Raw genomic sequence first — 14,329 nt, 5'->3', positions numbered from 1 at the left:
CTCTAGAATTCTAATTTCACCAAAAAAAATTAATATTTTCCTCTATAATATGCTAGGGAATTTGTGGTACTTCAACTTCACTTAATATAGGTCACTTTTGAGTCCAAATTTCAGTCAGCCAACCAACCAACCAACCAACCAAACAAACAAACAAACTAGTAGAATCACTCCAGACACCTGAGCTAACATAGTGAATCCAAAATATCTCTAGTAACCTTGTATCAATAATAAATTTGGCTCAATCCAATATTATATTCCTCCCATCCTTATCCCACATTCTTAGGACCCATTCCAACCCCCATGGATTTGGTTGATACATTGTAAAAATCATGCAGTTATTTGGGTGTATTTTGCCCTCTTCACAGGTCATACCTTGTACATCACAGTCTGTGAGTCACCTGCTAGAATTTGAAGCTGATTATAGCTGAAAAAGTAGTGGTAAGGATATGTCCATTAGGACAATCATCAGCTGAAAAACTAGTGGTGAGGATATGTCCATTAGGACAATCATCAGCCCTTTGTAAGGCAACTATATTACAGGAGAAGCCATTAGAAATTCACTAATCAAGGGGGAACTAATTTCCACAGGCTCTTTGGCAAAAAGTAGGGATTAGTGGTCACCAGCTTCACTGAAATAAACTCATATGTCCCCATCCCAATTTTCAGAGTCTGTTTTATTTCTGGTCAATGTACTAACTTTATTGTGAGAGCTTATAAAATTGAGAATTCAGTTTTAATTATAATTAAACCATCTGCAGGATTAGATTTTGGGTTTGGTTTTCAAAAATCTCGAGCCTGTGGCTCTAAGATACAAAGGTTTTCTTTAAAGCCATCATAGAAACTTCCAAGTCCCTTGCTTATTAGTTTTCTATTGCTGTATAACAAATTACCACAACTTAGCAACTTAAAACAACCTCCATTTTATTATATTCCACAAATTCCATGTGTCAGGATTTCAAGTAAACCCTTTGTTTAGGATTGCACAAAGCTGTAGTCCATGCATTGGTTGGAACATTAGTCTCAGCTAAGGCCCAAGTCCTTTTCCAAGCTCATGTGTTTGTTGGCAAACTCCATTTCCAAGCAACTATAGAACTCATGGTGGCTTATTTTTTCAAATTCAGAAGAAGGATTTCTCTATAGTCTGTTTTTATGGAGCCTTATATGACATAATATAATTGCATTATGGTGGGATCTATACATTTGCCATATTCTATTGGCTAAAAGTAAGTCACAGGTTCCACCTGCAGTCAAAGAAAGATCATACAAGGGTACATCTCACTTGGGGTTACCTTAAGGTAAGTCTGTAAGACACATATCCTGAGTTGGAAATTCAACCCCCCCCCCCAAATAATTTTATTTCTTCAATTTCTCTGGTGCATTTACACATAACCAACCAAACATTGTACAATTTATTTTTCCTACAGTGTTCTGTGACAGCAAATACTTGCCAACTTTCCATTGGCCTTTAATTAAATGTGTATGCAGATGACTAATTAAATGATTGTTATATTAATGCATGACATGAACTATTAGAGTCTCTTTTACCATTGTAGGTATGGTCAAAAACACCCTTCACTTTCAATATAGGTCGAATAATCAATTCCAGACAACCCCAGAACCAATTCAGAGAAGTCATCACTGTAAAAAATATGTCTGCTGTTTCATGCTAACCCTCTGAATCTTATGAAAAATGTATTTTGTGGCCCACACTAACCCACAACTCTGCAGGGAAGCATAGTTTGCACTCAGCTAAGTTGACACACTAACATTCCACCACAACGGGGCACTAATGGCTGACTACAAGTTGATCTCATGATGTTGTACATGCAATATGACAACAGAAGTTAAGTCCTCTGCTCTAGTCACTTTGGTAGTACTTGGGCCATGAGTCTCTTCAGATGTAGTCATTTCTCAAAAGTGATAAGATCTACTCCCTTGTGTTATATTCATGAAGAGGGCTCTTTACCAACTTCCCAAGCTCCTGAAGGTCAGATCTGATTTCATTTACTCATTCAGTCTCTTTTATAGGATGCTGGGCCACCCAGGGTGAAATCACTGAGTCAGACACTTGGACTGAATGCCCCCGGTACAGAGATGTGGTCTGTGGAGGGGAAGTGCTACCTTAGGAGTAAGGCTGGTTGGTCACGGAGGAAAGGCTGAGTGAACTCTTGTCATTTCAAGGCTATGTAAGTTATTTCCAATTTTGTCTTAATTTCTAGAGTGTACCCCTTTTAATCAGGTATGAAAATGTGAAATTCAAAGTGAGCATAGTATACTCTGAACTTTCTATATATTTAATAATATGTGTATATTGGGATGAAAATGGTGAGTAGTAATACCAGTTATTATGTAGTTATCACATGTCTACTATAGGAATAAGAGCCTTTTTATACATTATCTCCTATATTTCTTTTTTTTTTAATTTTTAAAATGTTTATTCATTTTTGAGAGAGAGAGAGAGAGAGAGAGAGAGAGAGAGAGAGAGAATGAATGGGGGGTGGGGGAGAAAGAAAGGGAGACACAGAAGCAGGCTCCAGGCTCTGAGCTGTCAGCACAGAGCCCAACACAGGGTTCAAACCCACAGACCACAAGATCATGACTTGTGCCGAAGTTTGATGCTTAACTGACTGAGCCACACAGGTGCCACATCTTTTTTTAAATAGCCTTATTGAGATATAATTCATATCCCATATGTTTCACCTATTTAGAGTGTACAATTCAATGGTTTAAGGTTTAAGTTTATTAACAGGTAAGTGCAACCACCACAGTCAATTGTAGAACATTTTTATCTCCTCAAAAAGGAATTCTGTACTCTTTAGCATTCACCTCTCTTTTGCCCTTTTCATGCCCTAAGCAATCACTAATAGAACTTCTGTCTCTTTGTAACCCTTTTCTTGACATTTCATATGAAAGGACTTATATGTTATCTTTTGAGACTGGCTTCTTTGACTTAACATAATGTTTTTAAGGTTTCATGCATGTTGCAACACTTTTCAGTGTTTCGTTCTTTTTATGGTAGGTTAATATTCCATTGTATGGATGTACCACATTTTGTTTATCCATCTATCAGTTGATGGACATCTGGGTTGTTTCCAAGTTTTGGCTATTATGTAAAATGCTACTGTGAATATTTCATGCATGGGTTTTTATTCATGTTTTAAATGAATTTTGTTTTCATTTCTCTTGATGAAATACATAGGAGTAGAATTATTTGGTCTTTCTAACAATCTTGTGAGATAAGTAACACAATCTATGTACTGATAAGGCAACTGATATTCAGGAAAGTTAAACTATTTGCCCAATATCATAGAGCAAATAAAAGGTGAGATTAAAACTCTGTGCCCTTCAAATCCATAGTTCATATTTACTCTACGTACTTCTGCCAAGCATGAGCACTAAATATGCAGCTATATCCATGCATTTGATGAATACCACACCCCAAGTACAGATGTGCATAATTATCAGAATGACATCAGTTGTGGTTTAAGACAAACTTGACATTGTCATGACCACTCTCTCCTTCACCCCATCTCCCTTGCTAGAAACATGCACTCCAGCTACATCTACCTTCCTTTCATGGATTTTTTAAAAATTTTATATGTTTTTATTTTTGAGAGAAAGGTAGGGGAGGGGCAGAGAGAGGGAAACACAGAATCTGAAGCAGGCTCCAGGCTCTGAGCTGTCAGCACAGAGCCCAATGTGGGGCTTGAACTCATGAACCACGAGATTATGGCCTGAGCTGAAGTCAGAGCCTTAACTGACTGAGCCACCCAGATGACCCCCTTTTATGGATTGTTTACAAAATGAACCCTGGCTTGTCTTTAGGGAGCAGAGTCAGAATTACCTTTCGTATGAAATAGACTTAGGGATTATGCAGGGGGGAGGCATGACAGCATCCCTAGCCCTGGATTCTCTGTGAGGCCCACACAGAATGAACTTATCTGGATGCCATCTGCATGTTGATCTCCTAACAAAACATGCTTCCAGATCATCAGGCAGCTTGGTCCCCAGAGCCTCCTTTCTCTTTCCCCTGGGGTCCTTTCTCAGCTTGGGCCTTCTAGTGCTGTGCATACACTCAAGGCACTGAGGCCTCATTACCATGAAATACTACTCATTAGGATTGACTGCTTTCTTCCCAACTAAGATATAGAAATCTTACAAACTTTTATATTTTTTAGGAGCAAGCAGTTCAAAATTGGATTACCTTTCCACATTTTCATACAAAGTGGATTAATGTGCCCCTGTCTTTATTACATTTTCCACCCTTGTCATTTGTGATTAAGCCAACACTATGAAGATGTATTACAGATCGGTATAAATGGGAACATTAAAACACTGGCTATATATCAGAGAAGCTCAAGGCAAGTTGATTTGTGCTACACACACTCTCAGTGCAATACATCTGGAATATTTCACGTCTCTCTGGACAAAACAATCTTTCTATGTTACCAAAAGTAACAAAAGTTAAGAAAAAGGGGAAAAATCGAGGAAAGAAGGAAAGGTGACAATTTTTGTTCTGGGACAATGGAAGGAAGCCACATTTCTGCAACAGTCTCAATATATAATTTTTCAGATTAGGTTCTCAGCTCAGACCCAAACCATCACCTGGGATCAATGAAGCAGGAAAAACATGGTTCATAACCAAGATTCCTAATTCATATGAACAAGAAGGGTATTTGAATAGGCCCCCACTCAATGTTTCTGAGTTTATGTTCCATCTCTGCCAGGTCATTCATACTCTGTGAGTACCTTCATGGCTCAGGCTTTCTGGGGAAGCAGCAGGCCCTAGAACAGTTCAAATCTGAAAGGCAAGCCTGGTGCCTGTAGAGAGGCTACTCATTCTTAGTCACATGAGACAGGAACGCAAGGCCTCAAGGCTCAGAACATGGGATAGGCAGTTCTGGTAGGAATGTCCAATGAAGTGCTGCTTTCTGAACAGAGGCTGATCTGATTGCTCCCCTAAAGAATCCTACCTGCAATACATTCTTTCCTTCACTCTATAACTTCTTTCCTAGAGATGTTTATGAGAGGACCTTATAGTTCCTTCCCATGACGTGCTGTCCAGAATGCAGCCACAGGCTCTCCCTGGCCTGCCATTACCTCCCCTTCTGTTGTGTTAGCTCCCTCAGGGTTCTGCCATGAAGACTGTATGAACAGATCAGAATAATTTACTTTCTGACTACTTCACTAACGTTGAGGACACAATCTCATGAGTGTTTGAAGTTGTGTCTGTGGTCTGTGGAGGGTAGTTGTGACTACATTGGAAAAGGACTTCTCTTTGGTGATATTAGTGCCCCCAGATAAAAGATCATGCTAAGAAGCTCTCAATTAAGCCAGTTTTTGTTGATAATGTTGAGTTGGCTCTTTACCTCTAATTTAAATCTAATCCTATCCAATTTTCTTTTGTGATTGCATATAGTGGAAACAGGACACGGTAGAGTTTTTGTGCTCAAGAATTTTGTGGAGAGTCAAACAAATAATAAGGAATTCAGTAAATTGTGTTAATCATGAAGAAGAAAGTAAAACAGGGAGATGATGATATAGAGAGTTGAAGAAACTAGTTTGTCAATTTCAAGGAGGTGACTTTGATGTAGTCTAGAATAACCAGAACCTAACTGGATCCTAACTTAATTTGGGGGGGGGGGGTTGGGGAAGTAAACTGACAGAGTCCTTCAAAATAAACTGCTGTGGGGGGCGCCTGGGTGGCGCAGTCGGTTAAGCGTCTGACTTCAGCCAGGTCACGATCTCGCGGTCCGTGAGTTCGAGCCCCGCGTCAGGCTCAGGTCACGATCTCGCGGTCCGTGAGTTCGAGCCCCGCGTCAGGCTCTGGGCTGATGGCTCAGAGCCTGGAGGCTGTTTCCGATTCTGTGTCTCCCTCTCTCTCTGCCCCTCCCCCGTTCATGCTCTGTCTCTCTCTGTCCCAAAAATAAATAAACGTTGAAAAAAAAATTAAAAAACAAAAACAAAAACAAAATAAACTGCTATGGGCAAGGCCAAAACTCCTGTTTCTGGTGCATTCTTGGAATTGTAGTTTTTCATATACCAGATGCCTTTTCAGTAGGGCATGAAGTAGTTAGCTGAAAGTCTACTTGAAATGTTGGATTGGATCAGAGTTTTTATGCACTTCAACCTGCTTTCCAACCTGCTTTCTAACTTTTAAGTTACATGGAAAAAAAATCTATACTCAAAAAATTGTAGAAATATAGTTTATACATTGTGAAATGTACCATAAAGGAAAATTAGAGTATAAACTTGGGATATGTAACAGAGAACTAATTTTTATCTGAAATGTCAAGGAATATTTTCCCAAATGATGTAATTTGAGCTAAAGACTAAAATTTGTGTGGATATTAACCAGATCTTTTGTGTGGGGTGGAAACAGGAAGCCTTCCTGATAGAAGAAACAACATTATCTAAAGATCCTAGAACAAAAGAAAAAAGTTCTGTTTAGGAATCTGAAAGGAAATATCAGGCAGGGAGAGTGCCAGATGAGTCTGGCAAGTTGAGCAGGTGCCAGGATATGTGGAATCTTATAGGTAATGTGAAATTAATTGATTTTTCATCCTAAGAGCAATGGGAAGTCCCTGAATTTTCACCTGAGAAGTCACAAGTTCATTTGCATGTAAAAGGTCATTCTGGGCAAGAGAAAAGTAGATGTGGGAAAACCAGTAAGGAGACCATCTATACTGTCCAAGCCACAGATCATGGAGCCTTGGGCTAGGAATATGGCAGCTAATATGGCAGCACAGAAGTGGAAAATTGAATATATTAATGATCTGTTTACCAGGTTAAACCCACAGCACTTGTTAATGTGCTAGAATATAGCAACTGTGAGAGAAGGAAGTATCAAAGTTGATTCCTTACTTTTGTCTTTTTCTTTTTTAAAATACCACTGCAAAGATGGTAGTTCTTTGATAGAGAATAGGCAGGTATAGAGAATAAACTTTGGTGAAAGGAGACAAACTAGATACACTGTCTACTGACAAATAATGAATTAGTCTTGACTTGTTCAAGGATGAGAAGAAGAGGAACAGTGTGGAGGGATATTATTCATGTGGTTATGTGGCCATTGAAGAAATTCTGCAGACTAACAGAAGACTAGTGGAAAATTTCTGAGAACAATGTGTTCTACCTCCCAGGAGAAAATATAAGGGCACTGGTTGTCATTCTCCTTAGAGTGAAAGAAGATTTTACTTTATGAAACAGGAAGAAAAATGATAAACGGAGAAAGAGTAAGGTGATTTTGTTGGAGAAGCAACATAGTAAATGAAAAGAGAGAGGTGAGATGAGGAAGAATTGGGAGAAGGTTAAGAACACAAGAGGGTAATGAGGTCATGAAAAACAAGTATGATTTGCAACAGTTTAATCTGTGGTATAGATAACACATTTGAGAAGACCTCTCAAAATGTGGGACAATAGGGTAAATAAATAAAAATAAGAATAATAAAAATATAAATATGGTGGACAGGGAATAAACAACACAAGAGAAGACTAATCAATATCCAAAAATAAAACGGAGAAAAATCCAACAGACATACATTATTTTCACCTGAAGATGTATATTCTTTTCAGATATATATATATATATATATATATATATATATATATATATATCTTTTTAGAAGATATATTCTTCACCTGTATGTAGAATGAAGTATCTCACCACATTGCAGGCATGATCATTTAAGGAATATACCTATACAGGTAATAACCAAAATCTAAATTAAAATAAATATAAATAGATGTTATTCTCATAAGCATTCAATAAGGGGGAAAAAGCAAAACTGGAAATACAGCGTTTTAAAGAGAAACCAATTTCAAGGTAGGCTCAGTTTTTTGTTCAATAACACCAACTATCAGAAGGTAACAGATGAAAATCTATAGACTTTCGAATTTTTTTTGTGATTTAAGAATATTTTACCCAGTTTACTTGTGTTGTTTATGTAACAAAAATAGAAAAAAAACATTTCAGCTATGCAAAGACTCAGCTCTGCCAGCAGCCAAGTATGATCAACACATACACACACACACACACACACACACACACACACACACGTCCACGCATACACATGCATGTGCTCCTGAATTTATGGTCTTCTGATGGGGAGATAAGGAAAAAGGGAAAAAAGAAGCAAAAGGTTAAGAATGTAGATATTATAAAGAGGTAGAATAGAGCCCATTTAAAAAGTAAAAATAAATATTTTATAACTCTAGTTTTTTTTTAAGTTTATTTACTTATTTTGAGAGAGAGAGTGGGGCGCCTGGGTGGCGCAGTCGGTTAAGTGTCCGACTTCAGCCAGGTCACGATCTCGCAGTCCGTGAGTTTGAGCCCCGCGTCAGGCTCTGGGCTGATGGCTCAGAGCCTGGAGGCTGTTTCCGATTCTGTGTCTCCCTCTCTCTCTGCCCCTCCCCCATTCATGCTCTGTCTCTCTCTGTCCCAAAAATAAATAAACATTGAAAAAAAAAAGAGAGAGAGCAAGAGGGGAAGGGGCATAGAAAGAAGAAGAGAAAGAGAGAATCTGAAACAGGCCCTGCACTGATGGTGCAGAGGCTCATGTGGGGCTCGAACTCATGAACCATGATATCATGATCTGAGCCAAAGCCTGATGCCCAACTGACTGAGCCACCCAGGCACCCCTATAACTCTAGTTTTAAAATTTAATGTAAATTAAAAAAAGTATTGCATATTAATGAAATTAAGAATAAAATGGTTATTAGTTCCCAGATTACTGACAAAGGGTAGTAGGAATTTAGGAAAGCACAAAACTGTGGTATAAAAGGGTGGAAATTTAGTCATTTCATTTTGTCTTAACTGTAATATGAAAAACATGATTAAAGTGATGAGACTTGATTTTTCTTTTCCCCTCCCTTTCTGGAGCATGATTAACCCTGCTCTGCACATCCATCACATTCCTCTATTTACATCCTAAATTAATTTAGAATTTTAGGGGGTGCCTGGGTGGCTGAGTTGGTTAAGTGTCCAACTTCAGCTCATGTCATGATCTCATGGTTTGTGAGTTCGAACCCCATGACAGGCTGTATGCTGACAGCTCAGAGCCTGGAGCCTGCTTTGGACTCTGTGTCTCCCTCTCCCTCTCTCTGCCCATCCCCACTCATTCTCTCTCTCTCTCTTTCTCTCAAAAATAAATAAAACATGAAAAAAATTTTTTAAAATTTAGACTTTTAGGAATTTCTTGACTCATTTTCAGCTGTGCTTATCTAAAGTTGAAAGAGAAAAATATATGTGAATGCAACTTATATACTATGAGGCCAAACACAAGCACAAGACTTTTATATTATTAAGAAAACAAGTTATTTCCACACAAATGGCAGTGAAATGAGGTCCTACACCTCCTATGCTTGTGCTGATGTTTTGTACCTAAAATACAAAAAATATACATTTGTGCTATTTTATTTGTGTTAGTTTCGGCTCAGTATCCCCCCCCCCCCCCCCATGAAGGTCTCATCAGACTTTGGCTACATCCCTCTTCGCTTTGCACCATCTGGGGATTTGGCCAACAGCCACCTATGCCTTCATCTAAGCTAGTGTTTTGCAAACAGTTCATTTGAGGACCAATGTCACAGATTTGACATGTTTTGAATAATCACATGCATCTTATAAATTTAATATTTTTCTTTAACATTTTCACTTTTTTACTTATATAAATTTATTTTTAAAAATTTTATAGCATGATTTTGATGTACGAGATACCTACATACAGAAGCTAAATAAAACTGTGTCTTGAGTGAAACTCTCGTGGTATTGTAATACCATCCTTCAGAACTGATAGTATTTATTCTTGTCATCTATAGAGTGGTGGCTACATTCATGATCAAATGTTTGCCTCATCTGTGATGCCACTTTCTGTGCTAGAGCCAAAGGCCAGAGCTCTGGATGATTCAGGAAGCCATAATCTGAGCAGGTTGACTGATATAGTGAAGGCTGTACAAAAGTCCTTTCACTCAGAAGCATTTTTCAGTCTTGACATATTTGCTTGGCTTTAAAAAGTTCAGATTATTTTAGGTAGTTAATTTGGCTCTTTGATTAGTATCTGACACTAAAATTATCCCAACCCAACTTATATATGATTTCACATTCCGACAGTCTTTTCAGAGTCTATAAATATTCTGATTCAGGTGCAAATATATTTGGAGTATGTCATCAGAATCTATTTGGATTTTCAGCTAAAAAATTCTAGATTCAATAATTGGCCAAATTCATTAGTGGTTTTGACCAGTATGTACATCATTCTATGCAATTAATAAAGATAATATATATTTAATCTTTTATGCTGGCAAGCACTTAGAAGGAGGAGAATTTTTTTGTTTGTTTATTTTAAATTCTCTTTCCTCACAAACTCTCTTATCCTCATTTATCTATAAGTAATTATTAAGGTAAATTTCTTTAATATAATTTCTTTAAGATGGATTTAATTCTTTCATAGGATAGCAATGGTAATTTCTAATGTGGAGATCAAATTTACAAGAGCTATTCATATTCATTCTCCAGGATGCCATCTGATCACCAGCTGGGGTCAGGATGAAATTTTTCTGGCCAGAGAAAGGTGTCATATAATTCACTAAAATTGGTGCCGAATGCAAACACTTTCTTCTCTCAGACCCAGCAGGTGTGGGCTACCAGTGATGATGCATCATCCTATTTGTCTACAGCCTTCTTTTCTCTTTACATATTGCCCCTTCCTCTACCTACTTCCTTTCTCAGTGCCTCTTTTATGTATTACTTTTCTTCTTCATATTCTGCTCCTTTTCTCTGCCTCTTTACAAGTGAATTGTATATGCATCTGGGCTTAGGACCCTATGAGAAGCTATGTCTGTCCCTTCACCCCTCTTGGCGTGTTGGCCACCTACACCCTCTTGTCATCATTTCTTCTGCACAGCCATTAATTAGGACATTCATTGATGTTCTGCTTCAAATTGCAGGAGCCAGCTGCTGCTTTGACAATGCTGCCAATGAGGGTATAAAATGGAAAATGACAAGTTCTATCCTATCTAACAAGAGACATTAGCTCAAACAGAGTTTTTCGGATCTTGGATTAGAGGTCGATTTCAGGGAAAACATTTTCTGATAGGACTGATGTTTTCATAGCACATAAAGATAAATAGCCCAAGTTCTATATACATGCAACATAAATTAAATCCATTTTAACGTAGACTATCTTATGTTTCATCACATGCTTTATGTGGTACTGAGGTGTTTGGCGTATTACATTTCACAGATTCCATTTCAGATATCACTGATGGAGAACAACAGCTAAGATAGGAATAGTAATAATAGCAGCAGTAGCAATACCACTATAAGTAAAAACTATCGTTTTGTTTGCAGAGTTTCTTCAACATTTAATATATGTAAGTTAGCCAACACCTGATAAGCATTTGCTATGTGTCTGGGATCATGGTTGTTGAGCCATATGATACATATTTTTTGTACATCAAAAATGGCTGACTATCAGGCAGTTCATGTAGTTCAGCAGTTTCCCTTTTAATTCTCACAACAAAGCTGTGAGGAAATATTATTCTTGTTCTTTATTTGATGACACTGAGGACCAGATCAGAGAATATGTGGGGAGTCAAGACTTCAGACTGGAGTATGAATTCTCCATACTGCTACACAAAGTTCACCCCAATCTCATTTTGTGATTTTTGTGTTTCATTTTGGTTAACAAAAAGTTTCAGGGGAGAACTCAGTGTCCTCTGTGTGCTGCTGATCCAAAAGCCTGTAGATCATGAACATGAATTGTTTTCATTAGTTCCTGACCAGGACATTTTTCTTCTCCCCTTGAAAATACAAGGTCTGGGCATGAATGTTATAACCACAGAGTCATTTACTAGAGCCATGTTCACTTACTTCAAGGATTCCTAGGAGTAGAGGCACCATTGTGAAAACAAAGGTACTTGCTCCCCTCATATCAGACAGCCAGCCAGCAGACAAGCTACAGGTATATTAACATCACCTTCAAGGGCCAGAGCAAGCAAAGTCTCCATCCTGGAACACCTTACATCAGTGGGTGAAGACAGCTCCCGGAGAGCAGTTCCTTCCAGACTCAAAAGTCTGTGACCATCCCTGTTGTCCTTTCTGGGTATTATTTGCCCAGTGAAATAATTAGAATTTGCAAACCATCAACACAGAGAATTAGAAAATATTTGACTGAAGTATTTACGTACATACCACTGAAGCTCAGATATGTTTAGATGGAACTAGGACTGGAACCTACCAGGGTCCAGAAACAATGGCTTTGTGGTTGGAGTTTTCCAAGTGCTTTAAAGGCAAGCCCACAATTCTAATTGTTCACTTGTAAAGGAAACACTTGTATTAAAATCTCCTATACTGTTATCATCGCTTCCCGGGCCATATCACTATCATTCCATACCACCCCAGCTCTTCATCCTGAGTGAGTCAAGAACTCTAAATTGACAGGATATCCTTCCATTACAATTTCAATCACTGCATCACTGTGGCTGAACACCTAGACTGTTCATGATTTTTGTAGCATCCTCAGTTTTCCAGATGAATAATAAATATAATTCGTCAACTATTTCAGAAAAACCCATGTATTCTTTTTATTTTTTTTTTTTTCCTTGGGAAACAAGAAATCTATTTGCTTTTGCATGGTATATGGCAGTCAGAAGTACCTCATTCATTCACTTTTTATTCATTTGATGCATGAAAAAAAGGCATTAAATGTATTTCAGCGTGTCACCTCAAATTCTGTTCAGCCAACAGTGATGAATATGCTCAGTTCCTCAGCTGGGGTACTGTTTCATTTTTTCGTGACAATATCATTTGACAAGCCAATTCTGCATTGGCAATATTGTATCATATTTTTGTCTGCATGTAAATTATGTTGACAGTCTCATAAACATAAATTGGCAGGGATACTGTCCCAAAGCAATGTTTGTTAAAATACACTAATGGAATAGAATAAATAAATTTTTCCAAAGCATTAATAACGCAGTGGTGTGTCACTACATTGTGCAAGAAGGTCTACAGAATATGTTACTGTCTATGCTAAATTAATACAGTATATATTTCTTAATATATATTTCATTCCATCTCATGCTTATGTTTATTGATTAGTCATCCCATTTCATGGAGCTTTGTGTAGTAATGATCACAACCTTGTGATACTTTGTAAAAGTCAGCATTGTCTGGGACAGATAGCTATAATTGAGCATGTGTGTAAGGTGTAATTTAAATCCTGCATTGTTACATTACTTTGTTCTTGACTGTGCTTCCTTTTCGTCACCTGCCAACCTAAAGAGATGCTTTTAGCTGGCTTCTACTCTGGTGGAACAGACAGATGCTAGAGATTTAGAAGAGGTATCTAGAACACTAAGCAGACTAGATGTAGGTTTTATTAATTTATTTTTGAGATCAACAATGAGAAATTTCACTTCCAGGTATTTGTGGACAGATAGCATGGATCATTTTGGAAAAATAGGGACTATTCCATACTTTTAATTCTTTCACTTGCTAGCAGTATAACCTTTGGCAAGATACAAAAAAATCTCTACGTCTCAATTACTGCACAGTAGGGATAATTACAAATAACAACAGGTGTTATGAGGATTAGATGTTGAATGTAAAGTAATTGGTATGATCTCTGGCTTATAACAGGCATCACGAGATGGTATCTGACCATGTAGAATAGAGGGAAAGGAGCAGAAGAGATCCAATGAGAGAAAAACAAAGAAGCAAAGAAAGAAAATGAATTTAACCATATTCTTTGATGAAACAGAGGATGCCGTGTCTTCAAAAGTGTAAGTATTTGGTATGGGGAGAAATGGGTACAATTTGGAATTTCTACACATGTATTCAAGTCAAGGTATGCATCAGATTTCAAGGGTACTCTGTGTGTCTCCCTGAATGGCAGTGCATACGACTCTGTTCTAAGTTTCCTCTTTCCTATTGATTAATTCCTATTTTCTTATTTCATCTTTTGATCTTTGGAGAGTAAAGATTAACCGAGAAGTAGAAGCTGAGATTCCATTGCTGAAGAAGAACTAGAATTCCACTGAGACAAGAACATTAGGAAAAGCATTAGGACGGGTCCCTAAAGGCCATACCACTTGATTAGTGTTGGGCAGAATCCTTGTGTGGATTCCCCAATGCCTGCTTCTGTAACTTCATCCAGTCTCTCTCAGCTTTTACTTTGAAACTTCATGTGAAGCATCCTATAAACTATTCATCCAGAAGTCCACACACTTGGACTTGGGTGCTAAGCAAAGAAGGTTAGGCAGACATAGCTTCTGCCATCAGATGTATAAATCAAAGCCCAGTAAATACATAGGTTTTATTGTGTTTGAAGTT

Source organism: Prionailurus bengalensis, chromosome A3 (assembly GCF_016509475.1).
Source record: "Prionailurus bengalensis isolate Pbe53 chromosome A3, Fcat_Pben_1.1_paternal_pri, whole genome shotgun sequence".
Classification (NCBI taxonomy): Eukaryota; Metazoa; Chordata; class Mammalia; order Carnivora; family Felidae; genus Prionailurus; species Prionailurus bengalensis.
This window is presented reverse-complemented; position numbering follows the sequence as displayed.